The sequence below is a fragment of the Narcine bancroftii genome, chromosome 13 (genome assembly GCF_036971445.1).
Source record: "Narcine bancroftii isolate sNarBan1 chromosome 13, sNarBan1.hap1, whole genome shotgun sequence".
In the NCBI taxonomy this organism is placed as follows: Eukaryota; Metazoa; Chordata; class Chondrichthyes; order Torpediniformes; family Narcinidae; genus Narcine; species Narcine bancroftii.
The window spans coordinates 60,226,474-60,243,757 of NC_091481.1; the positions used below are offsets into that span (position 1 = coordinate 60,226,474).

A 17,284-nucleotide genomic window follows, 5' to 3' on the forward strand; every position below is an offset into this window, starting at 1 on the left:
TTCTGATTTCAAGCGTTTAATGCAAATGTAGGCTCTTTTTATTACCCTTACCCTTCCATTAATCCCCCCTGTGGGATGGGGAGGCAGATTTTGAGAATGACTACTTCATGATCAGAAAAATGGGGGAAATGCCATAGTGCCTTGGAAAATACTGCAATTCCTTCAACATTACTGCATCAAAATCAAGGAACTTCCTTTGCAAAAGCATGGAGAACACTTTATCCAGAAGTGATTTAAGACTACCCTCTTGAAGTCGCATCGGCAAGTTGGTGCAAGTTGCACCTTAGGAAATGAACAGGAAACTACCAGCTAATTTGTAATTTTAATCTTTGTTTCACATGAGAGTTTGTGTATTTACTCTGTAAAAGAGTATATAGGTCCGAAGAGGAGTGATCTCTGTAGAGTCTTTATAGTGCATGTTCAGTTGGCCAGGTTTCATTGAAACAACTGTATTCTGATGACATGAAGTATTAGATCTAGAATCCTTTTTGGATTTAAATGGCGACGCTACCGCTAGTGTAGATCTGCAGGAAGAGATGCTGCTCCACAGAGTTCTACTTCCCAATCCAACTTATCAACGGCTCTGTTAAAGAAGCCAGCAGTGTTTTATTTTAAAATCCTGTGATTGCAGGGTCTGGGCCCAAGATGGCAATGCCAGTGTTCAGCAGCAGCCTTAAATGATTGCAGGCTCTGGGGAAGTAGAGGACTAGCGCAGGGCACCAGAAAATGGGGAGATCATCCCCACCCTTCGTTTGAGAAGAAGCAGAGGAGACACTCCCGTGAGATGGTGACCACGCAGCGGTCCAGTGAGGGGCTCGGCTGCTGAAGAATACATAGGCGGCAAGCTGCTGGTGACTGGATGGGAGAAACCCATGCAGGCTGCGATGGCTGGAAACTGGCTCGAGACTGGGGTATCCGGTATGGGAACCGGGAGGGTGTCGAGGGTGCTGGAGGCTTGGTTATGTTGGAAGTTTGGATCTGTAGCTAATGTTTGATGAGGTGGCGGGAGCATTGGAAGCAAATCCACGGACTCTCTGACTCTGAAGGGACACTTGCTTCTCTTTCTCTGACTGCAAGGGGCACTGGGCAATTTCTGTTGATGGTGAATCTGCCTTACAGCCGACTAAAGTCAACTTCAAGTGACGATGCATCTATTTATTTCATGACGATAAAGGAATCTTGAAATTTATTTAGTATTTTACAACTTTAGGGTCGTTGATCAATATTTATAGTTTTACTCTACAACAATTCACGATGAAAATTGTCTTCACAAACTATACTTGAACAACTATGCCATCCTGAATTGTTTTTGTGTTAATTCTGAGATGTCAGCTGCAAAATATTTTGATTTCTTTGAATTTAAGCAATTATAAATGACTGATCTTTGGTAAGCAAAGATTTATTCTGAAAAATAATCTTTCTTGTTAGGGAGTAGTGCATGTGCCTGTGTCAGTTTAATTGTGTCATACTGCAAATCTTTTGCTGTGGCATCCTCTACTGTTGAGGAGAAATAGTGAGAACACACTTCTTAAATGCCTTTTGCATTCTATTTGTTAATTTCATTGAATGAATTAAATATTTAAACATATGTTCAAGTAGAGTTTTAAAGTGCCTATTATATCCAAAATCAACCAAAAATAAAGTAAGTGGGTGGTTTTGCCTGTTCCCATTTATGACGTGGGCCCCTGAGATGGTGGTTAACTGCAGTGCAAAAAAAATAGGCAGCCATTTTGTACACTCTGCTAGGCCTCTGACTTCCTCCATTATGCAAGGAGTTCAGCATGTGACAAGAAATCTCTTCGAACCCTAGATGTTTTCTTTCTCTATCTGCCTTAATCTAGTCTGTTTCACTTATAAAAAAAATGAATGTGTGCAAGATCACCTCTCCGTTCTTATAACTGGAGCATCTGTCTTCACAGAAAAGTGATTAAATTCATGAAGTTTATATAGTGAGATTTGTTGTGATAGTAAAGGGATTATTGCATGTAATATTTTCATTTGGGTTTTTTTCTCGGAACATTTTTCATGGCTATGTTGAATAAAAGTATATTTTAGTTTCAAATAGGTTTTTTGAAAACTAGAGCAAAAATACCTCCTCATTTTGCAATTCTTTCCTTCGCAATCTCAGGCGGTAAAGAAGAAAACAATCTTTTCTGTCGTAAATTTATTTTTTGTAAGTTTTATGTGCATCGTTTTTTTTGGTTCCACTCACAATCATAGAAAATCTCACTATCCAAATTGAGATTAATTTCAGAATGTTATTTCTTGGTCTGTAGCAGCTGCACAATTATTAACTACTACACAATTGAACATTTTTCTTATTCTTATCTCATACTGACAACTAATGTCCCAAGTCCTTTAGTATTTTCACCAATGTTTTTCGATTGACCTTGCAACTCTCCAGTTCTGTACCAGAAACACTTATCCCCTTTTGGTGTGCCATTATCCATAACTGTTCCTGTCTTCAATTTTGCATTGAAACATTAGATCTCCTGTATTGCTTTTGATACAGTAATATATCCGTTGCTGTCGGGTTTTATTTCTTGAGGAGTAATGAGATGTGAAGTTGAAATGACTAATTCAAAAATGCCCATGAATATATTTATATATTTTTAACATCACGGTTAGAGAGAGCACATGTGCATGTACAGATAATGCATTATGACTGCAGTCTGCTCTTTATTTCACAGTTGTGAAGATGTTCTAACTGAAGGGTGCTGTGAGCGTGAGTCATCTAGATCTTTCTTACCAGTGAAATCCAGTGAAATGAAAAGCAGATTGTACTGGTGGTTGTGTGCTTAATATAGTAAGAAGGAAATGGAAAACGGAAAGGGGGAATTTAAACCAATTTTAATATTTTAATAATGATCATTGGATGAAAGCATGATGTAAAAGAGATTTGAGCGAGTTGGGATATCATTTATTATGGACACTGAATCTCAGAATACCTGATGGCAGTATGACATGCTATTTTTATTGTGTGTTGTAAGTCTTTTTTAATATTGTAATTTTAAATAGCTAGAGAATGCCAATATCAGAGAATTAATATTGTGGCGAACAAAAAAAAAAGATTTATTATAGTAAAAAATTTGGAGTTCGTTGTTTAGAAAAAGTGATTTTTGGAAAAGGTGGGAGCCATTCATGTATGTGGTTCATGATGTATTCAAATCATGGCTTCAAGGGATGAGATAAATCTTGCATTCTGGCAATTTCCTCCTGTATGTTCTTGAAGTGGGGCTTCTTTTGTTTCCCCCCCCCCACCCCCCCTCTGGTGCCTAGTGGTTCTAATAGCCGTCTGGCTCGCTCTGGCATCTTGGAATCTCTGGCCTGGATTTTCTGGAAGCAGCAACTAAGCTTACACTGTCGAATCCTGCTTACTAATTGCCTGCTGTGACGGACAGGCAGTTGACGTCAGTGAGGGGCCGCCTCTAGACACATCTGCTCTGCTGTAGTTGCACACCCAACAATCAGAGCTTGCTGTCTGCTGGTAAGTCCTGTTGTTGTTGTTGTGTGGCTGTGTGCTTGCAGCTATCTGACTGTAGCAGGCAAAGAAAATTGTGCAACATGTATACACACACACACACACACACACACACACACACACACACACACACACACACACACACACACACACACACGTATGCCCCAACATTTCACACCCACACCAAAGCTAAAGTGAATGAATGATTGAAGGGCAATTGGCAGAGCAGGAAACCATTTTATAACAAGTATCTATAGAGAAGTAACTGTTGTAATGTATAAAGTGAGGATGAAGCTACAGTGACCTCAGCTCTCTGTGCCTCGGTAACTTCAAAATGGCTGACAATTGTTGTGGCTGTTCCTCACTCATGCAAAAATGCCTTGAGCAAGTTCTTGTGGTTTATTTAAGGAAGTGCAAATATCACATATCAACTTTTATTTATCAGGTAAGCGATATTAAATATTTATTGCTCTTTAAACTCTGAACATGTTTTTCTCTCTCACTTTAAATGTTGCTCTCTCTTTCAAGTTTTTATGCTAATTTTTGATGTGAAACCTTAAATGTAATCAAGTAGTTATACCCTTTTGCATGTATATGATGTTGAAAATTTTGAAAACTGTTTTGAACTTAGTCCACTGGAACCCTTCAGACGGAACAAAATGGCTGCTAAATGGAGGTTCAGAGCCCACTTAAGAAAATTCTAGGATGTGAGGCTATAAAAGTGCCTATTAAAGTCAAGTGAAGACCTTTTAATGTGATTGAGTGTTAATGTGGCATTCACAGAACTTAACCCATTCTCAACTGGTGTACCTTTTATTACTTCTCCCTGGTAAGTAATAATTGTGGCCAGTTTCGGATTTATTTTTGGAAGGATGATGAGGTTTCAATCTCTCAATCTATTACTAACAGGCAAAAAAGTAAGATGGATTACTTTGTGGTGGGAGAATGGGATGTTCAGTAGTTAAGTAATAGTTTATTTGAACATGTTTTTTTTTTGCAAATCCAAGCAACCCCAGAACAAAAAAATACTGTTACCTTTTTGGAAGGTTCCTTTTTCAAGGAATAGAGAACCATACTTCTAATAATGTTGGTTTTGCAGCTACCATAGAATTTTGGAGGGTGCAGCGGGTGATGGGAAGAAGGCCCAAGTTTGCATATCTTACCTAGTGTAAACATTTTTATGTTTAAACTTGTCATATTTTAACTTTTTATATTGTATTCGTCTGCAAATAAAGTTTTATATTTAAATAGTGGATCATAGTTCTTCATGTTTGACTGATGTTGGTTAGTAATTCTCTTAAACTTCCTTTGCCAGTTGACTAAACACTTTTCCTCTTGCATAATATTTATGCTGGTGCAAGATCCTCAACAGAGTCTTCAATGCTACAGTCTCTCTCAAGCTCCAGGATCTTCTCATTTGATTCTTCCCTTGTGGTATTTTTTTCATCATGTATACATCATCTGTCATTGGGCTCTTTGATACAAAGGCCAGGTCATCCATTGAATACCAAATGTCTCCTTTGCCTGTTTCTTTTTAAACTCAATTCATTTTTTTTTAGAGAGTGTCTTTCCTTTCTAGATTGCTTTTAATTTGATTTTGGGGGGTGGGGGTGGGGGTGGGGGGTGGCATACTGTGGCATACTTTGTGCAGCCAAACACAAATTTTAAATTAATTAGTAGGGGTGCAGTTGAGTTTTCCTTTCTAACCTCCACCTAAAAGGAAAAGACACAGAAGCCATTTTTGAAAATACCATCGAACTGTATTTAGGATTCTTCTGGAAGGATTCATCGTACCAGTTAATACCACTGCTTTTGTTATTTAGAAGCATGGCATAGTGTTCATGTAGTGCTAACATAACTATTCATCTTTCACTCCTAACCTTTTGCATCATTGTTTTATATTCTGTGATTGTACTTGAATAACTAATACAGATGGCATCTGCAGTGTCTAGATTATAACATTTCAAAAACATTAATCAAGGCTAATACCCTGTTATTATTCACAAATGTGATTTTGATACCCATTAATTGGCATTTTGTTAGCTGTCCAGAATAATATACAAGGTAGGATGAAATGTCAATGTGTCAATTGTGTTCATATTTTAAATCTTTGATGTTTTGGTCTGTGATTACTAATGATGTTATGGCAAGTCAAAAAATATTTATTCCACATGTAAATGGCTTGGTTCCCTATAGTTTTCAAATTTAATTGTATTTGTGATTTTTGAAAAAATAAAAATACAGATATACAAGTTGTTTTTTTTTAAATAGCAATTTAAAAATTATGTAATTAAATTTTCTTTTCAACATTATTAATGATGTTGGATCCTTCAACTTTCCTGCTCACTACTTTAGGCTTTTATTTTAATGGGACTTCAATTTAAAATAAATTCCACAATAACTTATTTTATAATTTTGCGAACTGTTGGATAGTATCTAAAGCTGTACATTAACGATGTCGTGAAAAGACATCTTGATGCGTGGGTCTTTGTACTTGTGACATTGAAAGCCAACCCCGGTATCTTCTTGAATGAGATATTACATTTCACAATTGTGCAAGCAATGTTGGCATCACAATCACATGATTTAAAATCCACGAAACTGGTTAATTGGTACATTTTCTGGAGATCACCATTAACCAGACAAATGGGATATTTTGAGTTGTGATTGGATGCATCATATCCTAAGGTAGAAATCGCAGCTTTTAAAATGCAAGTTTTTTTTAAAAGACGTGTGCTTTAGGAATGTTATGAAAACCATTACTAATGTTTGAGTTTTTACAATAACTTGTTTTCTTAAACAGTATTCCTTGCCATTACACGTTAATCACCAACAAGACAGAACTTTATATTTTGATTTGCCCTTGGCTGAGGTATTTATCCAAAATCTCAACCAATTCCTCGTTTGTATTCATCTGTTTGATTGATGAATTAGAGGGATTTTGTGCACATTTTAATGATCTGATATAACTTCTCATTTGAAATATGATTAAAATTTCCAGTGTTGATTTTTGCCCACATGAGTGTAAAACTTCCCATTTTTATAAATTTCAGTTGACTTTCCAGAGCCAAATCAACTAATGCATCTCCAGAGGGTCTGAAGATTGTTGAAAAACTGTTTAATGAGAAAAGCACCATATTCATATTAACAATATGTTTATTTTATAAATGATGTAATGAGTAGAGGTTATGTACGTTTATATGTGTAAATTTAGAATTTCTACAATTTCTGCATAAGATGCCTATAAAATAAAGGGTAGTATGTTTTTGTTTACATTCTGTTCGTCCTGGGGCAAGCGAGGGGCTAAGAGAATGTCCATGTTTTCTTCAGCCAGACATGAGCAGAATAAAATCTGAACTTCTCCATATAATAACATTTATTTAGTTATTAGCAATGGGGAAAATGAACATTTCTGAATATATTCAAATGGACAAATACTTTGTAAATCATATCTTGCGTGCTTGTCTTTTTCCAACAAAAATAAAACAATAACGTTAAAAGGATTCAGGGAGTATCTTACAAGTGTTAAACAATGGCTCATTTTTTTTCAAAATGCATGGTTCCAATGAATTACTAATTTTAACTGCATAGTTTAACAAAGGTCCTTTCAAATCCTTGATTATAAAAGATCGAACCATTTTCATTTCTTGCCATTTTATGAACTTCAATCAAATTTAAGGCAGTCAATCAGTGAGCAAACTTCTTTTATATAAAAAAAACATCCTCAGGCATGTTTATAGATGCATATATGTTAGCCACCTCACTGACAAAAGACAAAGGAGGAAAAACCCAACACCCAACCCCAACCAACCAATTTTCCCCTGCAACCATGTCTGCCGGTCCCGCATCGGACTTGTCAGCCACAAACGAGCCTGCAGCTGACGTGGACATTTACCCCCTCCATAAATCTTCGTCCGCGAAGCCAAGCCAAAGAAAGATATGTTAGTCATATTACATTAAGAGCTGAGAAAAAGGACAAAATATGGTATTTTTTTCTGTCAGACTGAAAGCTCTTCATGCCTTTGGAATCTTATTTGATGTAATGATTAGAATAAATGGTTTGCTATAAGTTCATCTTATTTACTTATTAGCCAGCATGTTGCAGTAGTGCTCATAGATTTTCAGTGAATTTGATTGTTGCTTCTTTTGATGTAATTCTCATTTTATATATTGTGCAAAAGGATTTACCATTTAAGATATAATAATCCAAACTGGTTACTTGGGGTATACCTTGCATTTTTTTTTAATGTATGCACTAGAACCCTTGAGATATTTAACAACTTTTCAAAGTAATTGTGGTGAAATTTGACCAGTGTTGGCGTGTTTTCCTTTTTTATCTGCTGATTTCACTGAGATTATAATCAGGAATTCAGGAAGTACTGTTGTTCCTTTCTGGAAAGAGTCTCTATGTTTGTCATATGTTAGGTACTTATGCTAAAAGATCACAACTTTTAGTAGGAAGTGAGATGCTACATTTTTAATGCAGTTTTTTTTAGGAATTTGGATGGTAATTCAAAACCCATTCTTCTTGTTCAAAGATAGTTGACAGGATAGGTACACTTGATGTCACAAAAAAAGACTGAAGTACAAGGTGGCTCTTGAAATAAAGCCAGCCTCAGGAGATACAGATTAATTTCCACACACATATTTGTTATTTCCACATGTACGTATTTTTCCAGTAGTAATTGAATCTGATTGGGACTGATAACTGTCCTACCATTCTTCCAGGCCAGTGGTTCTCAATCTTTTTCTTTCCACGCACATCCCACTTTAAGTCATCCCTATGCCACTGGTGATCTGTAATTAGTAAAGGATTGCTTAAGGGGGGGATGTGAGTGGGAAGGAAAGGTTGAGAACCACTGCTCTAGACCCAATTGTTACTGAAATATTTGGCTTGAGAAAAATTGTCATTGGTCTATTCCCTTTGGAGTCATGAAACTGTGCACATAAGAGTCAGGTACGATTAAAACAGTGGTTTTCAACCTTTTTCTTCCCACCTACATACCACCTTAAGCAATCCCTTATTAATCACAGAGCACCGATGGCATAGGGAATACTAAAAGTGGTATATGAGTGGAAAGAAAAAGGTTGAGAACCACTGTTCTTGGCTTAATCCATGTAGCCAACTGAGAAAGTGATGCCTGGAATCTACAAGATGTTGCAATGACCTAGTGAACAGTCTCAAATTTACAACATGGCTTGATTTACCCCTTTTAAAAGAACATGTGCCAGTAGATGTGCCAGAATGGAAACCTGAATGTTGAGCAAAGTGCTGTATTTTATGGCATATAACTTTATTGATTAAAAATCTTTGCAAAATTCCAACTACAAAACTTAGTGAGTTTGGAACTTTTTAAAGTCAATATTAGAAATTTTTAAAAAAATGCAATCAGCAAAACGAATACAGCCACCGTTTCATTGACCTATTCAGTATATAGAGTGTGTGTATGTGTAATGAGGTCTTACCTTGTGTAAGAATTATTGGAATTTGTTCAAAACATTAGGAAATAGTTTTAATTTCTTAAACTTTCACCAGGAGATTATTTCACCATCAGATTTCAAGACGATGATATTTTGTCAAGAACAAATTTGAAGCGTGATATTTAGGGGAACTTTATAAAGGATAATTTAAGACAGTTGTATTAAATTTCATTTGCTTTCATAGAAAAATTAAACCAAAGCAGTATTGTCTTACTAAACTAAAATTTCTACTTTCTCCTGTTATCCTTGCGTAATGAGGTGTCAAAATAATTACTGGGGTTGTAGATGATTGGGTGTGATGGATCTGTGGGCCAGAAGGTTCTGTTACTGTGCTGTATGTATATTTGTCTTTAATTGTATTTTATGACCATTTTTTCATATTATGTTTCCAGTTACAGAGGCAAAATAAATTGTACGGGAAGGAAAAGTAGAAATGGGGCCCAATTATTTCAGTATGACTTTTTTGGTAAAGCCTGATGGTTGAGTATTAAATGATGATTATATGCCAATACATTAGGGGTGGGTTGTCAGAGATGGGGGTTTTATTTTACACATTATGGGGGGGGGGGGGGGGTACCTGGAAGGCCCTGTTGGATGTTATGGTTGAGGCTGGTCCAATAGGGACATTAATGACTCTTGGATAGGCACATGGGTGAAAGAAAAATGGGGTGGGGGGATGGATGAACTGAAGGAGGGAAGGGTCAGATTGATTGTGGATTACATTTATATGCGTTAGCATAACATCCTGGGGAGAAAGGTCTGTACTGTTCCATGAAGATCTATTCAAAGCTTGTGTCTTTTGAGAGAAGCAGCTATATTTATGTTATAAGTTTCATCTTTTCATTGTATTACTGTATTTTTTAACTTCATTGTGCAAAATCTTCTCATCTTGTAAATGAGTACCTGCAGTACTGTTTTTTTAATTCTCTCCTTAGCTGCATCTCCGCATTAGCACTGATTATCTTCAGCTGCTGTGAACCAGTGCTTCAGATTAAACCTGACTGGAAACCAGTGACATGTAACTAAGGGAGAGATGTCGTTATGGCCCACTCCTTTGTTAACTGTGGCCCACTCTCTTTGCTGCTTTAAATGATTAAGTATGGAATAGGAATATTCTAAGATAAGTGCACTAAAATTTAGCAGTGAAAGACCAAGATAACTTGGAGATCTAGAATCTATTATATTTATTAATTTCTACAGAATATTTAATAAATTTCTAAACATTCTATGACCTGCTTGTATACAAGAATATTAATTGCATTCAAAGATATGAAAAATCATTTAACTTTCATTGATGCCATTACTTAACTGCATTTGTCAGCAATGCAGGCTTTAGAACTTCACATGACACAACTTTGTACCATTTTTTTTAACAGCAACTGCTTGTAAATAAAATAATCTGGTTAACGCAGTGGAGAGCAAATAAAATGCAGGAGGGTACTGGAGGTGCAGGGAAAGTCATTAGCTTTGTAGTTTTTGTATGGGAAGGAGAGGGTTGGGAAATTAAAATTAAATCCACCACAAAATCCTGGACAGAGATACTAACATAACATAACAATTTACAGCACGGAAACAGGCCATTAGGCCCTTCTAGTCCACACCGAACCAAACACCCCTCTCTAGTCCCACCTCCCTGCATAATGCCCATAACCCTCCATCTTCTTCTCATCCATATACCTGTCCAACCTTTTCTTAAATAATACAATTGACTCCGCCGCCACTATTTCTCCTGGAAGCTCATTCCACACGTCTACCACTCTCTGAGTAAAGAAGTTCCCCCTCATGTTACCTCTAAACCTCTGCCCTTTAATTCTTAACTCATGTCCTCTTGTTTTAATCTTTCCTCCTCTTAACGGAAATAGTCTATCCACATCCACTCCGTCTATCCCTTTCATAATCTTAAATACTTCTATCAAATCCCCTCTCAACCTTCTACGCTCCAAAGAATAAAGACCTAATCTGTCCAATCTCTCCCTATACTCTAGATGCTTTAACCCAGGTAACATTCTGGTCAACCTTCTCTGCACTCTCTCCACTCTGTTTATATCCTTCCTCTAATTAGGCGAACAGAACTGCACACAGAACTCCAAATTAGGCCGCACCAACGTCTTATACAGTCTCAACATCACCTCCCAACTCCTATATTCCATGCAATGATTGATAAAGGCCAGCATACTAAAAGCCTTCTTCACCACCCTATTCACGTGAGTTTCTACCTTCAGGGAACGATGTACCGTTACTCCTAAATCTTTCTGCTCTTCTGTATTCATCAATGCTCTCCCATTTACCACGTATGTCCTGTTCTGATTCTTCTTACCAAAATGAAGCACCTCACACTTATCAGCATTAAATTCCATATTAATTACATTTCTGTAATTCTGTAAATTCCATATTCATTACATTTCTGACTTCCACCCTAAAATCTTTGATGCCTCTGTGGAACCTGGAGACTGTTGCAAGATGGGCAGGAGGTGCATGATGGCGCAGAGGTGGTTCGAGAGGTGGCACACCTCATCGTTATTACAGTTGACCTCTGCGTGTATCCAAGAAATATTCACGATGCCATGGTTCTTCACCATTCTGAGTCATTGATCAGTGATTTCCACACAACTGTGTTATATTTTCTCAAAGATGCTTTTCCCCTGTCTCCCAATTAATTTCTCATTGTAGAAAAGCTTGGGATACATGCTGTTTTAGAGTCTGGAGTCGGGCGTCTGAGCTACATGTTTGGCCTATATGGATTAGAACCTCAATTCTGAAGATGTCGGCTTGGGTGAGGATTCCGGCACTGGTTTACTTATTCCGCCGGTGGATTTTCAGGATTGTCACTCTCTTTGGTTCTTCACTACTGGCATCCTGCCGGCTTTTGAGTTAATTATGAGCTGTGTTGCTTAGCGACTGTCAGCCGTCTCCTGGAAACAAGGGGAACTAATGCCTGGGGCGGCAGAAGTGCTGCAGCTGAGCTGGGCCGTGAGCGATGGCAACTGAAGTTGCAGCACATGCTGCGGAATGGAGCAGTCTGTGGGTGCACGATCAATTAGGCGCTGCTCAGCAATTGGGTACTTATTGGCATCTCTTGTGCTTGTCATGCCTTTTAGTGCTAAAACTCGGCAAGTCTACAAGCAAGTAAGGAGGGATAATTATACAGTAGTTGTACACAGTGCATGCTGTTTATATATTCACCACAGCATAATTTGCAATGATCTTTTCATGATTCTTAAAATTGGGGTTTCTAAATTTTAATATGGGCAGGAGATATTATTCCAAGGCCAGTTTCTGAAGCCATTAGGATGAAAGATTAAAAAGTGGCATGATAAGTCAATTCTTGAAGCCAATTGGCCACTCACATTTTGACAAAGGATTCTGGAAAGTGAAGATAAAGTAAGATGTACAAATGTTAGTGACCCATTTCCAACAAATCAAAGCAGAAGTGTGCCTTTTGCACATTTGATCCTGTGAGCATTTTTCAATCATCTGTTTTTCAAACAAATACATGATGGCGAACTGTAATGGATTGCTGACCAAATTCTCTGGGATCTTTCTTTCATCTTTTTTTTTAATGGAAGTCTTTACAGTAATTTGTGCCTCATTTAAAAATGATTTGGTGATCATAATACGACTGTACAATTTGTGGGTGAGACCACACTTGGTGCACCTTGTCACCCAGCGAGACGGGATGTTATTAAATTGGAAAGGTTGCAGAAATGAGATTCACCACTGGGACTGGAGAGTTACAGGGAGAGATAGGAACTTTATTTTCAGGTGATATTAAAAAGGTATATAAAATTGTGAGGGGCATGGATAAAGTGTATGCTCAGTCTTTTTCCACACAGGCTAGATGAACTAGAGAGACAGTTTAAGGTGAGAAAGGGGGGTGGGGTGGGAAGGATGGTGTTTAAGAGGCATTTAAGTTGATAAACATTTTTTTCACTCAAGAATTAAGCACACATAGAACTGGTTGTGGGTGCAATTATGGCATTCAAAGTACATTTGTACAGATATAGGGATAAGAACCAAAGGCTATGAGCCAAATGAATGCTGACTTGCTGGACACAGAAGAGTTGGGCTGAAAGGCCTGTGTTGTGCTGTCTGGCTCAACAGCTAATTCCCCCTCAGAACAACTCTCTTTTTGACTATTAAATCTAAATGTTTTTTACATAGTCAAAAGAGTTATACATCACAGAAATTGACTCTTTGGCCTACCACATCTATGTTCATCCATTTACCCATCTCCAGTAATCCAATTTGACTGTATTGGTATAGTATCCTATGCCCTGTTTATTTAAATGTCTCTTAAACATAGCCATTGTATCTGACTCCACCATCTCATTGGCAGTGTATTCTAGATATGGTATGCAAGCCATGATTTTTTTAAAATATCCTTCAAATCCTATACCTCTTTTGCTCTCTCTCCAGTACAATTGCATCCTTCCTGTGTATGATGACTTGAACTGCCATTTGATACTCTTCAATGTGCTCTAATCAGAGTTTTGTAAAGTTTTTGGATGAATTGGTAACGGAATTATGCTACATAAATAGTTAGGTTTTATTTATTGGGTGATTGCCATATATGATTGACCATATTCCAGCATAATTAATTGGAAACAGTGAAGTTCTATTTAAAACATAAAATGCATGACCAGTATTTTTTCCAGTTGCGAATAATTCATTGACCTTGAATGATAATGAACGGATCAGACATAAAACTTCCTTTGAACTAAATTATATATACTAATCCACATGAAGTCGCGTGACCAGAGCAAGATGAGGTTTACTTCATTGTAAATAAGCTGCATTGTAAATAAGCTTACAAATAAATAAAGCTTGTGATCAAAAATATGTCCAGTATCATTCATATCTTCAGCATTGTTCATAATCTGTTCAAAACTATGATCATCTTTATATACCATAGTTGCTTTTTTAACTTTATAGAAAGTTAATTGTTGATTATTGATTACAGTGGATTCTAAAGACTTTCCCCACATTATTCCTCATTTTCAATAACTTGCTACTACATTTCTGAACGTACCTATTTTTATTGATTTCACTTTAATAAAGTTCCAAATCCTACAACTTCCAGTACTGAATTGCTTTGCACTGTGGCATTGTTAATTCTTCATTCTTTTAAGATTATGTGGTTTTAGGATCTAGCCCTTTGACTTCGTCCTTATTTTTTAAAATCTGCTTAAAATTTTTTGACCATAATATTGAATTGATTTCACATTTCTAGAAAACCTTCTATGTTTTCATCTTCTGCCATAATTGCTAAATAGCCAACAATTTTTTTTTGTGAATCTCATGCATCCAACATGAAATACTGCTTCCTTGGCTGCATGTCATATTTGTTGAGCAAGGGTACTGGAAGATCTCCACTTTAAATAATGCAGTGGAAATTTTTAATTCTATATGAAATGCTTGATGGGTTTTTAGTTTGCTGTCATCTTCTCCTGGAGAATGCCACAAATGTTAATGGAATTGGGGAGTAATAAGTATGCCTTGTACATCAGAATTGTATATGAAGTGCTTGAGCCTTGCCATTCGGGTTCACACTATGGTTCTCCTTGCTGGAAAGTAGTCACAATCATCTTTTATTCCTGTATGAACTTTTTAGAAGACCCAACTAAACCAGAACCAGATGTAATCAAGAAAAGGAACCTTAACCTTTTCTGAAAACTAACTAATTTTCCGTCTTTCCCAATTCTGCCAAGGGGCATCTCATCTGAAGCCAAGTTTTGCTTTCCACAGATGCTCATATTTCAGAATGTTTATTTTATTGCCAGGAGAATTTAATACATAAGCAAAGAGTTTATGCTTCATTTTTACAGGACAATGATGAGACCACCTAAGAAGTCATCAGCGCACAGTACAATCACAGAGCGCATATGGCAGTAGGGATTGCTGAAGGCAGTATGTGAGTGGAAAGAAAAAGTCTGAAAACCACTGTTTTAATCGTACCTAATCAACTCGTTATGTGCAAGGTTTCCTAACTCCAAAGGAAATGGCTCAATGACTATGTTTCTCAAGCAAAATATTTCAGTTACAATTGGGTCAAGAGCAGTGATTCTCAACCTTCCATTCCAACTCCCATACCATCTTAAGCAATCCCTTACCAATCACAGAGCATTTATGGCATTAGGGATTGCTTAAGGTGGAATGTGAGATTAGGGGGTCAGCTTGAAAACCACTGATTTAGATAGAGGTCTTTATCTTGTGGCACTTGTGTGTCTCAATGAACATGTCAAAAATGACTTGGTCATCCTCCAAATGTAAGCAGTTCATCTGTTAACATTTGGGTTTTGGAACAGTTTCCAGTTGGTCTTATAAATTAGCACCATGTCAGCAGGAAGCTTGTCAGAAATGAGGTGAGTATTATTGCAAGAATATTGGGGTAAATTTTGTAATAGTGTGACCTGATCTTTCTCAATCAATAAGTGCCTCTTGATTCTTTAGCTCACCCAAACACAAAATAGGCACGCTGCCGTCGTCAACATACAGTCATCATGCCTCAAACCTTGAAGCAATAAATGAGATCAAGGAGAATTTCTGGTTCAAGCTAGGAAAAAGTTTGATCTTCAAGTTAGAGGACAAGTTGATCCTCCTGGAATAGAAAGATGAGCTCAAGGCCATGTAGTAGCCCTAGTCTAGTCCCTGGCATCTAAAATAGATTATATCATTGAGTAAGGGACTATAAAATTTCAGCATCATTCATCATACTAAGACATGCCTTGAAAGATACTGATCACTGCCTAATCGGCTGTTATCTCCATCATACTACTTCCAAAGTGCCACCATAAGAAAAGGACAAAGTTCTGAAGGAAGAGAGCACTGCACAGATGAACTGTCAATTCTTAGCCACTGTGAACCAAGGAATATCTAAAGCCAATGGGCTGCCCTGGCGATTACCATAAATGGCACCTATGAAAAATGGCTGGTTGATGAGAATGACCAAAGGATCCAGGAGCTAAATTACTGCAAATTTCGTACCTTCCTGAACTGAAGCTATCACCATGTTTTATAGGGAACAAAATAGCTCTACAGACACGTGAAAATGGAGATCCAGCCAAAGAAATGAGAGAGCAGATGGTGTGTAAAAAGAATACAGGAGATTAGCAACTACCTGCCAGCCATGACATGCACAGGTCTTCAATGCTGTCTCGGCCATCTATGGTTCAAACATCAGGGTTCAGCACCACTAAGCGAGAAAGGGAGATGAAATTCTGAAGGACGGAGCAGTCATCTTGTATAAGAAGGAACATTTGAAGGCTTCCTTTAACCATGACTCTGTCCTTGACATGAGCCTTTGATTCCATTACGCAGCAGCTATGATGCCACCATGAACAACAAGAGGTGCACCTTTGATTTATCATGATGGACTTCTACAAAGTTGTGTAAAGGATGCATTTATCTCTATTCTTTTTGCTTCTAATTTACTATGTCATTGTACGTCACAAAAGCAGGTTTGAGCAGATTGCACTGGATAGCTCTGGACATTGGAGTTCTGGTTCTATGCGGTCAATATTGTAGTTTCCTAGTATTGAGCTGCCAGTTCCTGTGCAATTGTTTGTGTGAAACACAAATACTTGTCATGGGAATGCTTAAATATGGAAATGGTTGGCTTTTCTAAAAGAGTGAAACTGGAGAAATGTGGGAGAAACGAACAGGGGTTGGTAAACTGAAAGGGAAACATGATGGACCGAGGCAGATGACTGGCAGATGCAAAGCGAAAGAGAGTTGAGCAAAATAAAAGGGTCAGCAGGATGAAGATGAGTCATACAGGGTGGAATGGGAGAGGACCAAGGTTGCCAGTGTTGGGATGTCGAATGATGACTTACAGAGGGACCAGAGCACCCAAGGTATGTGGGGGAAGCAAGCAGAAGAATCCATTTGGGAAGGTGGGATGGAGGGGGACTGAACTAAACAAGAGGAGGGATGAGCATGGGTAAGGAGTGGTTGGGAAAAGGGACAAAAATGGGGGGAGAAGAGCAGAGGAATACACAAGAAGAGAGAGGGGGACTCATCCGAAATTAGAAGATGCTGTTCATAACATTGGGCGGAAGAGTATCGAGGCAGAATATGACATGGTGTTCATCTAGTTTACGTTGAGTCTCCTTCTAGCTATGGAGAAGACTCGCAGAAGTTGGGGTGAGAATGGAAAGGGAGTTAAAATGGCGTGCTCTCGGGAGATCAGGACAGAGTGTAGATGCTCTGTGAAATGGTCCCAAAGTCTGTATTGGTTTCACTGGTGTAAAGGAGTCTACGTCAGGAGTACTGAAAGCAATCCATGAGGTAAGAGGAGTTGCATGTGAATTTGCTGCATCATCT

General features: G+C 37.7%; 1 protein-coding gene across 20 annotated transcripts in view; it reads left to right on the forward strand.

Annotated features, from left to right (window-relative positions):
• The window catches only part of LOC138748900 (activating transcription factor 7-interacting protein 1-like), a 135,337-nt gene that overhangs the window by 23,339 nt on the left and 94,714 nt on the right, over positions 1-17,284 (forward strand). For 3 of the 20 annotated variants that reach the window (XM_069909788.1, XM_069909783.1, XM_069909789.1), the window contains exons 2-3: positions 2,691-2,725; positions 3,280-3,487. The exons of 10 other annotated variants lie outside the window; for them this stretch is intronic. The gene's annotated coding sequence lies outside the window, so the exon portion shown is untranslated. Of the gene's footprint in view, positions 1-2,690; positions 2,726-3,279; positions 3,488-3,889; positions 3,927-14,787; positions 14,874-17,284 lie in introns of those variants that run through there. 7 more of the 20 variants (XM_069909798.1, XM_069909792.1, XM_069909796.1 and 4 more) reach the window with 4 other exon arrangements.